Genomic DNA, 14,321 nt, shown 5'->3' on the forward strand with positions numbered 1-14,321 from the left:
AATGCCTTCTGTGTATATGTATAATCAAATTTAAAACAGCCTGTGAGCTTTTTGCTTATTGGAAGTAGACAGGCATTTGCTACAACTTTAATGTAATGTCACTGATTTGCATGCAAAACGAACCTATAAAATAGAGTGCTGGCTCTTTGGCCATTAGATGTTAAAATCCACCAGGAGCTGATCGTTGGGCTGGTAGGAGTGTGTGTGTGTGTCTCTCTCTATGTGTGTGTGTGTGTGTGTGTGTGTGTGTGTGTGTGTGTGTGTGTGTGTGTGTGTGTGTGTGTGTGTGTGTGTGTGTGTGTGTGTGTGTGTGTGTGTGTGTGTGTGTGTGTGTGATTTAATAGGTGATATAGTATGCACAGCGTGGATGGATAGATAGTATTTATAGCATGCTAAGGTCCGACACATCTACAGGAACTTTCAGCTTTATTTTACAATTTATGTATAAAGTTACATAAAACTTTTAATACACTGCAGATGTGGCATATCCGTATTTCACCCAAACAGTTACTAACCTAAGATCTGTACATAGGAGACAGACAACAGTGTAAGAATTTTGATATTTACTTGATTTGGCTGCTTAAGGAGGGTACATTATTTCATATCTGGTAAGTGATTGAAAACGCATACACAAATAAAAAGCCTAATCTTTTGGTGTGCCTCCTAGTAACCCCCAGACTTCACCTTCTAAGCATATGTACTATTCACATTGATGTGCTTTATATGTGCTATTCACATTGATGTGATTTATATGTACTATTCACACTGATGTGATTTATATGTACTATTCACAATGATGTGATTTATATGTACTATTCACATTTATGTGATTTATGGTTTTGAAAGCCAGAGTTTGTTTGGATAAGTAGAGGACTTGCAAAGTTTGACATTTGTCTGTCAGTGTTAGAATGTTTTGCTACACTGTTGAGAGCTCATTTATAAAGATGTTGTGGGTCTGATTTGCACTTGTTTAGAGACCGTATTACACTCAATGATGTAAGAAAACAGCAAGTTAGGTAGTGATCACTGTGGATTAATATATACTGACAGACAACTGGGCACACATGAAGCACAGAAATGTAGGACTTCGGGGGGGGGGAGTAGATTTAAAAGTCTGAATATACATGAATGTGCTGGTGATTGAAGCTTGAGGCATAGTTCATCTGTATTTTAAGGTGGAAATGTTGGCCTGACAAAGGCCTAAGCAAAAAAAAGGAAGTGAAAACAAGTATGAAAAGGAGAGGTCCCTAAGGTACTTATGATGTGGTGTATCACTGAGGTACTTGTGATTTGGTGTATACCTGAGGTACTTGTGATGTGGTGTATCCCTGAGGTACTTGTGATGTGGTGTATCACTGAGGTACTTGTGATGTGATAGGATGCGGGGCATCACTGAGGTACTTGTGATGTGGGGTATCACTGAGGTACTTGTGATGTGGGGTATCACTGAGGTACTTGGGATGTGGTGTATTGAATAGGGCAAAGAAGAGTTTTCTGAAAGTGTAAGTAGTGGAAGGAATATGATCTGGAAAAGCATCAGTAGATACTAAGAAAAGCATGAATAATGGCCAGTAAAAAAAATCGAATAAAGAAGTTAAGTAGTCAAAAGATACAGCTTTACTGCTTCTTACATTACGGTAGACAAAAGAAAGAAAAACAAAGGGTGACATTATGACACTGGCTGTGCAGAGCAAAGAAAGAAAGCAGAAATCAGGAGTTCTAAACAAAGACTGTTCTGTATACACATTGTAAAAGGAAAGGGATGGGCTGGATATTTTTTGTTTCCTTATTATCTGCTTTTGTTTACTAATTTCAGGGTTTGACCCTGGAGACTACAGTGATGGTATAGAAAAAATTAAAGCAAAGTAACAGTTCATTTCAACATGGGTAGAGGCATGACATTCGCATACAATACAGGGTTCTGAGAACTCAGTAGTACTATTCAGAGATTGCTGCTGCATTTTATTTTTAGCTGACCTAAGTGCTATTGCCCAGCGACAAACCTGGAACACATATAAGAATGCAGGTCATCACTGGACAAGTCACCTGAAGAGGTAAAATACTCACTAAATAGTTCATTTAAGCACAGATTATCCAGGTCTAGTTAGGGATTTATTTGTCTATGCACAGAGCTGGTTGTCCTGCATATATATTTTAACATAATTTAACAAAAGAGCTTTTACATTGCTTCGACTAAACGTGAGTAGTTTTGGTGTGGACCTTGCCATTCTTCAACTTTCTTTAATAGGACATCAAGGGGGCCAGGAGCACAAGTAAATACAGTTGTAGGAAGTGACATTTAAATATTAAACAGTAGTGGTGCAATGTCTTGGTTTGGGCTTTATGTTCTATATAGATGCAGCTGTAAGAATAACAGTTGCCTCATAAACCAGCAGTACATTGGGAGTATATTAAAGTCAAGAGGACTAGGATGTAAGTGTGCACACACCAGTTTAATTTAACCTTATTCTTTGTGATTTCTACCATCAGCATAAGAATAACCAGTCTATTTTCAATAAATAGTGAAAAAAAACTTGAGGTTTCAATGAGATAGTCATTTTAATAATCAGTACTGGTGGACTGTAGAAGTTTGAGTAGACTTTTATGATGGACATTTTCTGAATTGGGCAGTTTTGTCATTATTGGTGCATACATTTTGTTTCATTGTTTACTGGAAAAATGTTCAAAACAATAAATTTAAAAGCCCTCTAACAAGTGTACTGTATTGTACAAGGAATATAATTCAATAGAATCAGGAAGGTGTATCAAAGAGTACGTGTATGTTTCACGTGCAAGGGGCCTATGATTTAAAAACAGCCCTAGGTTAATCTTTATCTGCCACTGGAAAATGTATTTTCTTTGAATGTGGGTTTCAATGCTGTTTCAATGAATGTGAGTTTCAAGGGCAGAGAAGTTTTAATGCTAAGTCTGTTTTCATTGTGAGATTGCAATGCTTTGTTTAGCAGATGTCTTGGTGTTTGTGCTGTAAAATGCAAAATAAAACTTTCAAATGAAGTCCAAATCATCATAGAAGTAAAGCAGTATGCACATTAGTGTTTATGGTAAATGGAGTGAAATAGCCAAGTAATGGATCATTGGAATGGCTGCAGGGGGGGGGGGGAGGCTCCATTCGACCATGTTGTGAGGGGAAAGGGTGGCAAACTCATACAGCCCCAGCTGAACTATACCTCCCAACTGCCCAGATTTTCAAAGAATTAATAGATTTTTGCTTGGTATTTTTGATTTGATTTGTTTTCTGGCAAATCATTTTGGAATTAAGTCACTAAATAATGACACACTGAGTTTCAGACTTCATAACCTTCAGAAAAATGCATGCTAAAGTAAGACCTGTTATTCTATCAACTGTCTTAGTTTATACAAGAGCAATTTTTAGTACTGTTTATATGTTTCTCCAATATATTTGGCCTTGTCCAGATTTATTGTATTAACATGTTGAGAGGTACATGCAAATAAATTGCTTTATAAAATTAGGCATAGCCAAACCTCTCAACTGTCCCTGATTTTGGCTCAAAATGTTGGTCTTCCCCGTAATAATCCCTCTGCAAAATAGCAATTTTGGAAGAAATCATGGAGGGTTTACAATTAAGAAATAACTGTAATAATCAGAGTTATAGATTACTTTTATTTCAGAAATGCATGTAGATTATTTTATTTTGTCAGCTGCTCAAGTTAGCAGTACTAATAAGTGTCCCTTCTTTGACAGGTTCCCAGCTGTATTGTGTGGCTATTTTATATTTTTGCATCACATTTTTGGTCCATTTTTCATAAAATTGTTTATTTTTTGGCAAATTAGTGACAAATCATTAAAGACTGAAGTTAGAAAATAATGGCAGACATTTGAGTTTCAGATTTCATACCCTTCAGAAAATTCATACTAATGCAAGACCTATTCTATTATCATTCTAAGTTTATAAGAGCAATATTTAAAATATTTTTGGGCCTTTGTCCCACTTCTATGTATGGCTTTGTCCAGATTTCTTGCTCTGAGGTTGAGAGGTATGACAAATGTGTCAAGGCCATCATAGTCAGCCAGAGACATTTTAAATTGTGACACTTGTTGCACCCCACTCCCCCATGTAGTAACTCTGGATGTGTCCAAGCAAGGCAAGGAGTAGTTATGCAGTGGAAATGTGCAGAGTATCCCCCCATCCAAGGTAGGCACAAGTACTACAGTGGCTTTTCATCTGTCCTTGATTTTGCAGAATGGTCTAGTTTGTCATATGTTTGTACTGTTGATTTATGCTTATTACTCAAAGTGCCTGTTGCTCTGTGTTTAAGTAGCAATGCTTTAATAAACGTCATCGGGTAAGCTTGTCTGAGATTGTAAGATGCAAGTAAGCTTTAATAAGCATACTGTTAAAGAACTGCCATCACTGAAAGCCTTTCTGTTGTTGCCATGCAGAGAATACTTAAATAGATAATGTATAAGCCTTGGATATTGAAATGCATATGACAGTATTTGTAATAAAGGACCGGATTGCATTATTTTAAGAAGCTCATTACACTTGTTGGAGACTTCCAGTCATCTCTGCAGGCTTTACCCATAAACTAAACAGAATGCCAATCATGTGTGGTCCATTTCCTGCACAGTAATTCTTTAAGCAATGTATCTTGAGCTTGTTTCTTGTTTGCTTTTCATTTTTTACTTTGATCATGTTTTCCCCATGAAACAAGTGGATAGTTGTCAGGCAGCAGGTCTTTTCTGGATAAAAAACATTTTTACAAGTGGGGGCATCACAGCGATTTCTACTTTCAGTTTCAGCGTATTACTTGGTACTTTAATAAAGCTGAATATAAATTATAATTAGAACTGCAGTGCAAGGAGAAGTGGTTTGAGTTGAGTGCTGATTGTTTTTCTTATACTTGATTATGACTGGCATTCCAGTAATGTATTTAAAATGCAATTTATTTTTTCATGCCTCACAACCCGTTTGTTTCCATCTAGATATTAAGCTGTCATGCAGCCAATGCACTGAATTATTTTTATTCTTCCACACTTCATTTTGTCTTGATTGGACTCTCATAATGACGGTTTGGCACCCGGGGCAGCGTATTTAATTAAATTTATTTTTTTGTGGTTTTGAGCATAGCTCCTCCCCTTTCTAGTTGGCCACACCCCTTCACATTGACCCCAACCATTCGGCTGTCTCATGCAGCCCCCCTTTGATTTGAAGTCACCAGCCGCCACTGTAAGCACAACTTGGTTAGGGTAGGTCAATGTGCCTCTCCAGTCATCCATCAGCAGCCTCACAATTGTGTACAATGGCCCTTCAGGGATGTACCGTAGCAGACACCTGCAGCAACTGGAATGACCACACAAATACCCCACCAGGAGGATCGCAGAGCTGTAACAGATGCCATGTGTCGCCTGAGTAAAGTAACTGCAGCTCCACACAGTGCCATACTGCCTGGCTGGAGGTGAACTGTGCCTGATGTATAGAGCCATGACCAACCTGGTATCAATGGACATTTGGCACCATGTAAACACTGAATGCTGGTGACCTATGCAGCTGACAGACATAAACCCCAGCACAGACATAAACAGGACATGCTGTACTGATTGGTCCACAACCCAGAAGCTCACTCCACTCACGACTAAACTCCCACTACAGGATATCCAGGAGTCCTCAGTGACTGTCATCCAGAGGAATCATGATGACTGGATGGGAGATGGCAGGTGTACCCTGGATATCACCTGTATGTCATGGGTAGACAGAGGCACAGCACACTAACCATGACATATGTCATGGCAAACACCAGTAAATGTGTGTTGAAGGACAAACACTCTCTGACTAGCATTACAAATGGACTAGGGCACATGGCCATTGTTTGTCACTGTCCACACAAGTTGTGGAATACATTAACAATGTCGGACAATCATGTACTAAGCTGTCCATATCTGAATAAAATGCAACATGGTCATATCTGCACAACTGGCCCTCAACCAGTCTGGTGTGCTCACTTTAAACATTACAAGCAGTGATAGGACTGAAACCGATTATACTGTCCACCACAGTGAAAGTTTTGCACCAGTACACTTATACAACAATACAACTGTTTGGTCAGCAGGAAAGGATGATGACAACTGTATGAAAACTATCCCATGGCGACCCTGCAGGCACAGCATAATGCCTGTTAGGTTCAGACACACAGCAGTTGGGCCGTAAGAACAAAACCTGATGTCCAACACTCAACTGTACATGTGATATATAGATGGCGTACACACACAAACAGAAATGTGGTGGTCCACAGATCCAAACACAAGGAAAGGTCACACTGGGCATGCTCGCACACTTAGATAAATGAGATATGGTAGTCAAGAAGCCATACAAACTGTGAACTGGGCATGCTCACACACTTAGGCCATGTCACAGTTCAGCAATTGCACACACATATCTGGTATTTCTATGTGTTAACACAGGAACTCCCACAATACAGACACCTGCCCAGTGCACCCAGTGAAGTTACAACAGAGACATAAGTAAAGTACTGGATCCCACTCATATGCAAACATCTCCCACAGTACACACGTTGTTTATAGAGATAGGGAAGGCTATGGCAATAAAGACCCACAAACAGTATATGAGCAACAGATAAGTGCATCTGACAGGTAAACATATGGCCATAGAGTGCAATACCTGACTGTTGTCCCTAGGGAATACAGAAGGCTATCCACAGTGTATTTGGCGTCTGCCTCCACAGTACAGTAGGCCACTGTGCCTGTGCAAAGTTAATGCATAGATATGCTCTCCCCCTTACTGATGGATAGTAACAGATGTACATACCTCTTCATCCATAATGATGTCAGCACACTATACATATGTCAGGAGCAGAAATAATACCCAGTAATGTGAATAGCGCACTCCACTACTGCGTCTCTAACAAGTGTCATAACATAGGTAGGGGTTTGAATCCTACAAGTGCCCAGTGTGTGTGTGACTGTATATGGGGGGGTAGTGTGTGCAATTCCATGTGTATGAGAAATGTCCCTTTTGGCAACTTTTACTACACAAAACATGCTGCATATTCCACTGTCTAAACACTGATGATGTCAACACCCTATAAGTACAGCAGGAGAAAACAATTCCCCCCAGTAATGCAAATAATGCACTCTGCTAATGCGTCTCTCACTAGTGTCATAACATAATTAGGTAGGAGTTTGAATCCTGCAAGTGCCCAGTGTGTGCGTGACTGTGTATGGGGGAGTAGTGTGTGCAATTCCATGTGTATGAGAAATGTTGCTTATGGCAACTATTACTGCACAAAACATGCTGCATATTCCACTGTCTAAACACTGATGATGTCTGCACCCTATAAGTACAGCAGGAGAAAGCAATCCCCCCAGTAATACAAATAGTACGCTCTGCTAATGCGTCTCTCACTAGTGTCCTAACATAGCTAGGTAGGGGTTTCAATCCTGCAAGTGCCCAGTGTGTGTATGACTGTGTATGGGGGAGTAGTGTATGCAATTCCATGTGTATGAGATATGTCCCTTTTGGCAACTAGTACTACACAAAACATGCTGCATATTCCACTGTCTAAACACTGATGATGTCAGCACCCTATAAGTACAGCAGGAGAAAGCAATCCCCCCAGTAATGCAAATAGCGTGCTTTGCTAATGTGTCTCTCACTAGTGTCATAACATAGTTAAGTAGGGGTTTAAATCCTGCAAGTGCCCAGTGTGTGTGTGACTGTGTAAGGGGGAGTAGTGTGTGCAATTCCATGTGTATGAGAAATGTCACTTTTCTTAACTATTACTACACAAAACATGCTGCATATTCCACTGTCTAAACACTGATGATGTCAGCACCCTATAAGTACAGCAGGAGAAAGCAATCCTGCCAGTAATGCAAATGGCGCGCTCTGCTAATGCGTCTCTCACTAGTGTCCTAACATAGTTAGGTAGGGGTTTGAATCCTGCAAGTGCCCAGTGTGTGTGTGACTGTGTATGAGGGAGTAGTGTGTGCAATTCCATGTGTATAAGATAAGTCCCTTTTGGCAACTAGTACTACACAAAACATGCTGCATATTCCACTGTCTAAACACTGATGATGTCAGCACCCTATACGTACAGCAGGAGAAAACAATCCCCCCAGAAATGCAAATAGCGCACTCTACTAATGTGTCTTTCACTAGTATCATAACATAGTTAGGTAGGAGTTTGAATCCTGCAAGTGCCCAGTGTGTGTGTGTGACTGTGTATGGGGGAGTAGTGTGTGCAATTCCATGTGTATGAGAAATGCCCCTTTTGGCAACTAGTACTACACAACACATGCTGCATATTCCACCGTCTAAACCCTGATGATGTCAGCACCCTATAAGTACAGCAGGAGAAAGCAATCCCCCAGTAATGCAAATAGTGTGCTCTGCTAATGCGACTCTCACAAGTGATCTAACATAGTTAGGTAGGGGTTTGTATCCTACAAATGCCATGTGTAATTTTGTCACACAGTTTGTCCATGTGTGTGGGGTGTTGTTCCCAGTGTTGCACGACATACATTATATCAGTAATGTCAATGCACACATGATGTATGTGTGTGCCACCTACACATATTTACCTGTGAACTGCAAGAGTTCCCATGTCCAAAGCCTGCCTCATGTGAATACATGGAATATGCATCAGACAACTGTATGACTGGGGTGTTCTGTGCAGGGGCTGCATGTGGTATGTGACTATACAGTGTGGGTTGTAGATGGTGTCATCCCATCAGCAAGGGATACATGATTGGTCTGGAGCATATAGTCCACATGTTGGTGATGAACAGGTGCAGCATGTTGTCACCACTTGTGGGAGTGGTAACAAGTTGTTCCATAGCAATGCAGGTAATGAATGATAAGACACCTTCAGATAGGGTCTTGCAGCTAGAATAATGCTCACACTGTATGTTTGGGTAGTTGCAGTACAACCATATAATGGTGTGTGTAGAGACCGTCATATTCCCAGTGTTGTCAGGAAGGCCAAGTGGGTTTCCTGGGTATGGGAGTGTGGTGTGTGCCAGGCTATGAACCTGAAGGCAGTCTAACCCACTGTGTGTTGCACATGGAGAGGCTCTGATGCTTTGTGCAGTGCCACCATCCTGGGGGTGTGTGTATCTGAGGTGCCTTTGGATACATCCCCCCTGTTCTGTTTTGGTGCATGTGTAGGGGATGACAAGCATGGTATCAGGAATGACCTGGCACTGATGGTGTGCACCTGGGAGCCTTGTACCAGGAGTCTGTTACTGCATGGATATTGCTGTACCCCATGCTAAGGACAGTTTCCACTGCATGCATCTTGAGGTTTACACTGCTGCTGTTGAGTAGCATTGCTATTAGTGTCCGATCCCATGTGATACCTGTGTAGGTGGCTATGTAATGTCAGCCTTGCATACAAAGGCAGTATGTGTGTAGCAACAGCCTCTGCCAATATCCAATGGCCCATGGTGGCAGGTGCAAGCTGTCCCAAGCAAAGCAATGTGGCATGTCCAGCATGTAATCCCACACTGATAGGCATCGGATCCCCTTTGGATGTCACTGAAAGATACGTTAAGTGCAGAAACCGATGATCCTGTCTACATATTGTGGCAGCATTCATGGTGAGGGTGAGATGCTACCCAAAGCCAGGGTCATACCAGCCTGTGCCACAACCTCAGAGAGCCCCTCCATGTCCCCTAACATGTAGTCCAGGGAGGAGCGTCAGAGGTCATGCACACTGGCACAGACAATGACTGAGTCATACTGCTACATGCCTTGGAGTGACTGCTTTGCTTGTGTTATGTGGTGGATCATAGTGCCCGATGGGCAGCTCAGCGTGACTGTCACCTTGTTCAGCCTGGGAGCAGGACCACCGTGTATGTGTCAATAGCGATACCTCATACAACCATAGCAGGTGTGTTGTCTAGCCGTATGGCCTGACACTGTTTGGCACACAGGCTTTGTGAGCTATGTGTTGCATGTGCTCTGCTCTGTTACAATGTTTGCTTGTGTGTCTGCTTTGCAGGTGTCAGCTGCTCAGGCAGGATGCTATTCTGAGAGCCCAATAATGTACCTGTGTGTGTCTGTGTTTGGATTGTGGTCATGGCAGGTCTATGGGAGACTGGTACTGTATTCACTGTAGTATCCCACTCCACCTGACAGGGAATGCCAGTGCTGTGTAAACAGAGCCTAGCCCCCAGTTTGGCTATGTGGTTGCATCTCTCACATGTGTTGTACATGTATGGGAAGGGGAGAGGGTTGTCTGTGTACATGAGGCAGCTGTAACATTGCCACATGACTCACAGATTCACCAACTGGACCTTAGAGTAGATCTACAGGTGACCTTTCCACATGCTACCATAGCATTGTGACTCCCATACTAAGTAATGACACATAGGGCCAATGGGGAACAAGGTACTCAATGTGACTTTATGAGGGTGTAGTGCTCCTGAATTGTTAGTGCTGGCATATATGAATGCTGTCTTGAGAAAATGTGAGGTAAGTCATATGCAATGTGTTACAGGCAAGCTACATGCAAACAGGATAAACAGTGACATTCTGTCAAGTGACACATGGACATCAGTACAGTAAGCAACACAGATGTCACTAGGGATCCACAGAGGCACTGTATATCTGCACCGCAGGTGGAATCAGTGTTTCAGGAACATAACAGGCAAACGTGCATACAAACAAAGCTACAGTCAGCAGGCCTGTGTGTAGACTATGCTACAACAAACAAGGTGTACGACTTCCAGTATGTAACAGTGCATATATGCAGGCACTCTAAGCCAGTACCCAGTCATTCCCAGGTCAGACTGGCTGGGTTTAGCCGCAACCCCCACAAGTGTATAGACCACGTACCTTTGTAATGTTGAATAACTGGCCTGATACCCAAGTGCTCATACCTGTAATAATACACATGTCAAATAACAGACACTGAGCCCTCACTCAGCAGTTCCAGACATAGTATGATGTATGCTACCTGTCCTGGCACCACAGTTTCCTTGACATCTATGGACACTCTCCCTCCTGTCATAGTTAGTTCTGTGTTTTGGTGCTGTTATGCATGGTATGAGGTGTGACCTTGTAGTGCTAGTGTGCTCTTGTGAGCCCTGAACCTGTTGTGTAGTACTGCACAGATATCAACATCCTGAAACATCTGCATTGCAGAGTCGTGTGTGGACAGCATGCAACTCACAGCTGACATGGCCATCATTGAGTATCAATATGTACATTGTTGTATCCGCTGTGCTACCTATGTAGGTGGCCATCCCTTCACAGCCTCACCACCAGTATGCAAAGATGTGCAGACAGAACACTGTGGTAATTAGTATGGGTGTACAAAGCAATACAATGACATTCATACTGTAACTGCATCAGGCATGCTGGTATATACCCACAATGCTATAATTACACTGTACTGTTGTCAACATCATACTATTACAATACGTCTATGTAGTCACCCTGTGCAGCAGCACCATGTTAACCTGTTCCTGCACCGATTTTACAGATTGCAGGAGGCGGCACAGTTTCATCATATGCACAGGGTGTGTACCTGGTATGCCTGAGTCTGCCACTGATACAACCAATTGACATGTCTGTGTGTGTGTGTTGGTGAGGGACAGCAGTACAAGATGGGGCAATGTTGATGCAGTGTGTGCGTGTATGCGGTAGCCCTAGGTGTTATCACTTTGCATGAGTGTATGAATGCACATAGTCCCACCTCATGGTTGCCATATACAGGTGTTTGTGAGCAGCCACAGGCTGTACCTGCCAGGACATACAGATCACTGTCTGTGGCCACTGTCTGTGCTTGGCAGGGGTGCTACAGACCGTATCAGGTACCAAGCCAGACTGTGTACTGTCATCAGAAGCAGGTGTTTGTTGACTGGAGACAGGTCCCTGTTGGGACTGTCCAGCACCACGCGCACGTGGTCTCCTGGGGTGGTCCGATGACAGCACAGACCCAGCATTGCTGGGGCTGCTGCTGGCACTATGTGAGCGGCTGCGGCCCTGTTGTTATCCACGACGGCTGCCAGCTGCTGCTGTTGCTGGCATACAGCCACGTCGACGCCTCAACCATCCACCATTGCCCTGGCTCATGGACATTTAGTTGTGGAACAGATCTAATGTGTCCCCCCAACGTCTGTCAATGACCTTGGTGAAGTTGCGTATGGCAGCCGTAACATCACTCATACTGTCACTCATGGCTGTGTGACATGCTCTCAGCTCCCTCAGACCCTGTCTGGTGTACCATTCCGTACGTGACTGTGCCTGCATTACAGCCCGAAACATAGCTGGGGTTGAAAGATTTCTGTGGGCACGTCTGACAGGGGCGGTACGCCCATGGATGCTCCCACGAGAACCCATGGACGTCTGTCTGTGTGGTACCGTGTCAGGGTCCTGGCCATGGCTGCAGTGTGGGGATGCATGTGCCACCGGTACCACATTACCCTGGTCAATGTCCACTGTATCCTGTCCATCACCTAGGGACATTAGTGACAAAGGATGTATTGGCAGGATGACTGTGCGCATTGATGGGGTCGACAGCTGTGGAGTGTCAATTGGCTGACCAGTGACGGACCCTGGCACACCTACCTGTGCCATTACACAGGTATCATCATCACTATCCACAGCAGCTGATTCAGGTTCCCTGCTGCATGACACCAGAGCAGCACCAGAACCTGTGGGAGTAAGACAGGAAACACAGTTTACAATGTGTACACAATGTCACCACTGATGCACACATGCACACATGGGCACATGCACACATGCGCACATGCACACATGGGCACATGCACACATGCACACATGGGCACATGCACACATGCACACATGCACACACCTCAGTATATGAGATATCAACCCACAGACACAAACACACCTGCAATCAAATACATAGCACTACTGCTTCAGCCTATTATTACTATTAGTATACAGAGTAGTGAAGGTAATGGTATTACACACTCACCAACATGGATAGGCTGCCTTGCTGTTACACCAGAGGGACCTGCGGAAAAGAGACATTTATCATCAGCGGGCACAACTGTGCCATTGATACTGTGGGCATGTTACAGTTCAGTAGTGCAACAGTTAGCTTCCACAGGTGTACTGCAGATAATGAGGTTATCACTAATGCACAATAATTACCAAGATAACAGCTACAAATTGAGGACACACCCCACACATCCATAACCTAACAGAATGGTCACTATACACATGGCATGTTACCTGCATGCTCTGTGTCCTGCTGCTGTGTGGCTCCAGCCTCCATCATTACACATGTATGCTGTTGTTATTGCTGCTGTGCTGGAGCCACAACACTCAGGAGTAGTCCCTCCAGTCTGGTGAGGGGGGATGTCTAGCCACCCCACCACCTGTGGCAAGGTGCTGCCTGTGGATATCCGACGCACGCTGATGGACATTTCTAATTAAATCACTGCAGTGATGGCGCACCTGCTCATATGTCCGGTTATGTGTGCCTATGTCATTTACCTGATGGACCAGGTCTTGCCACAGTGCAGCCCTCTCCTGCTGGTTCTGGCTGGTGCGGGAAAAGAGTACAGCGAAATCCCGCACCAGGCTCTGGTGTATCTCCTCCTCCTCTGCAGCAGAGTAGACTGGGTTCCGCTGGTGAACCATGGCCCTGAAAAGGAGAAAGGAAATATGTCAGCAATATCTGTCAGCAGACTGTAGCACACATAATACACATTATACTTGACTGCAGTGATATAACTTAGGTACCATATATAGCATCTGTCTGTCTATTGGGGGATACACATGTACATGACCAGATATCAGTGCTCATCCGACAACTGTGCAACAGTACCTTGCACACTCCATACAACAGACTAGTATACTGCAGCAGTCAACGCACTGTTTCAGGTACAATACACAACCTCACACTGGGGGTTTGAATCAAGGTACTGTATGGGGAACATTATTAGCCCATGCACTGCACACAATGCACGTTACATATTTCACTGGTAATGCACACTGCTCTTACTTGCCATAACCCTACCTACACCACAGTGACATACAGGGTAACACAGCACAACATATGGCAATGTAGTATGTGTTGATCGTAATACCCCACACACCTGTCTCTGGCCTCACACTAAGGACACACACTACCATGACAGACAGACAGTCATGGTGAGCAATCACACCAGTACACAACATGCACCTAGTCACTAGCACACTCATTCCACCTCACATATTCCGTTTGCAATGTGTTAATGGGTGTGCATCGTGTCCTAGGTAGGTAGCGTGCTTTTGGCCCTGGGCCTACAGTAGCATACTGTTATGCTACCCTGGCCCTTGTGACACATGTGTTATGATCGT

General features: G+C 43.5%; 1 protein-coding gene across 1 annotated transcript in view; it reads left to right on the forward strand.

Annotated features, from left to right (window-relative positions):
• DCDC2C (doublecortin domain containing 2C) overlaps positions 1-14,321 on the forward strand; it is a 2,319,258-nt gene that overhangs the window by 2,034,090 nt on the left and 270,847 nt on the right. The window lies entirely within an intron of this gene.

Source organism: Protopterus annectens, chromosome 1.part0 (genome assembly GCF_019279795.1).
Source record: "Protopterus annectens isolate FY-2018-M chromosome 1.part0, PAN1.0, whole genome shotgun sequence".
In the NCBI taxonomy this organism is placed as follows: Eukaryota; Metazoa; Chordata; order Ceratodontiformes; family Protopteridae; genus Protopterus; species Protopterus annectens.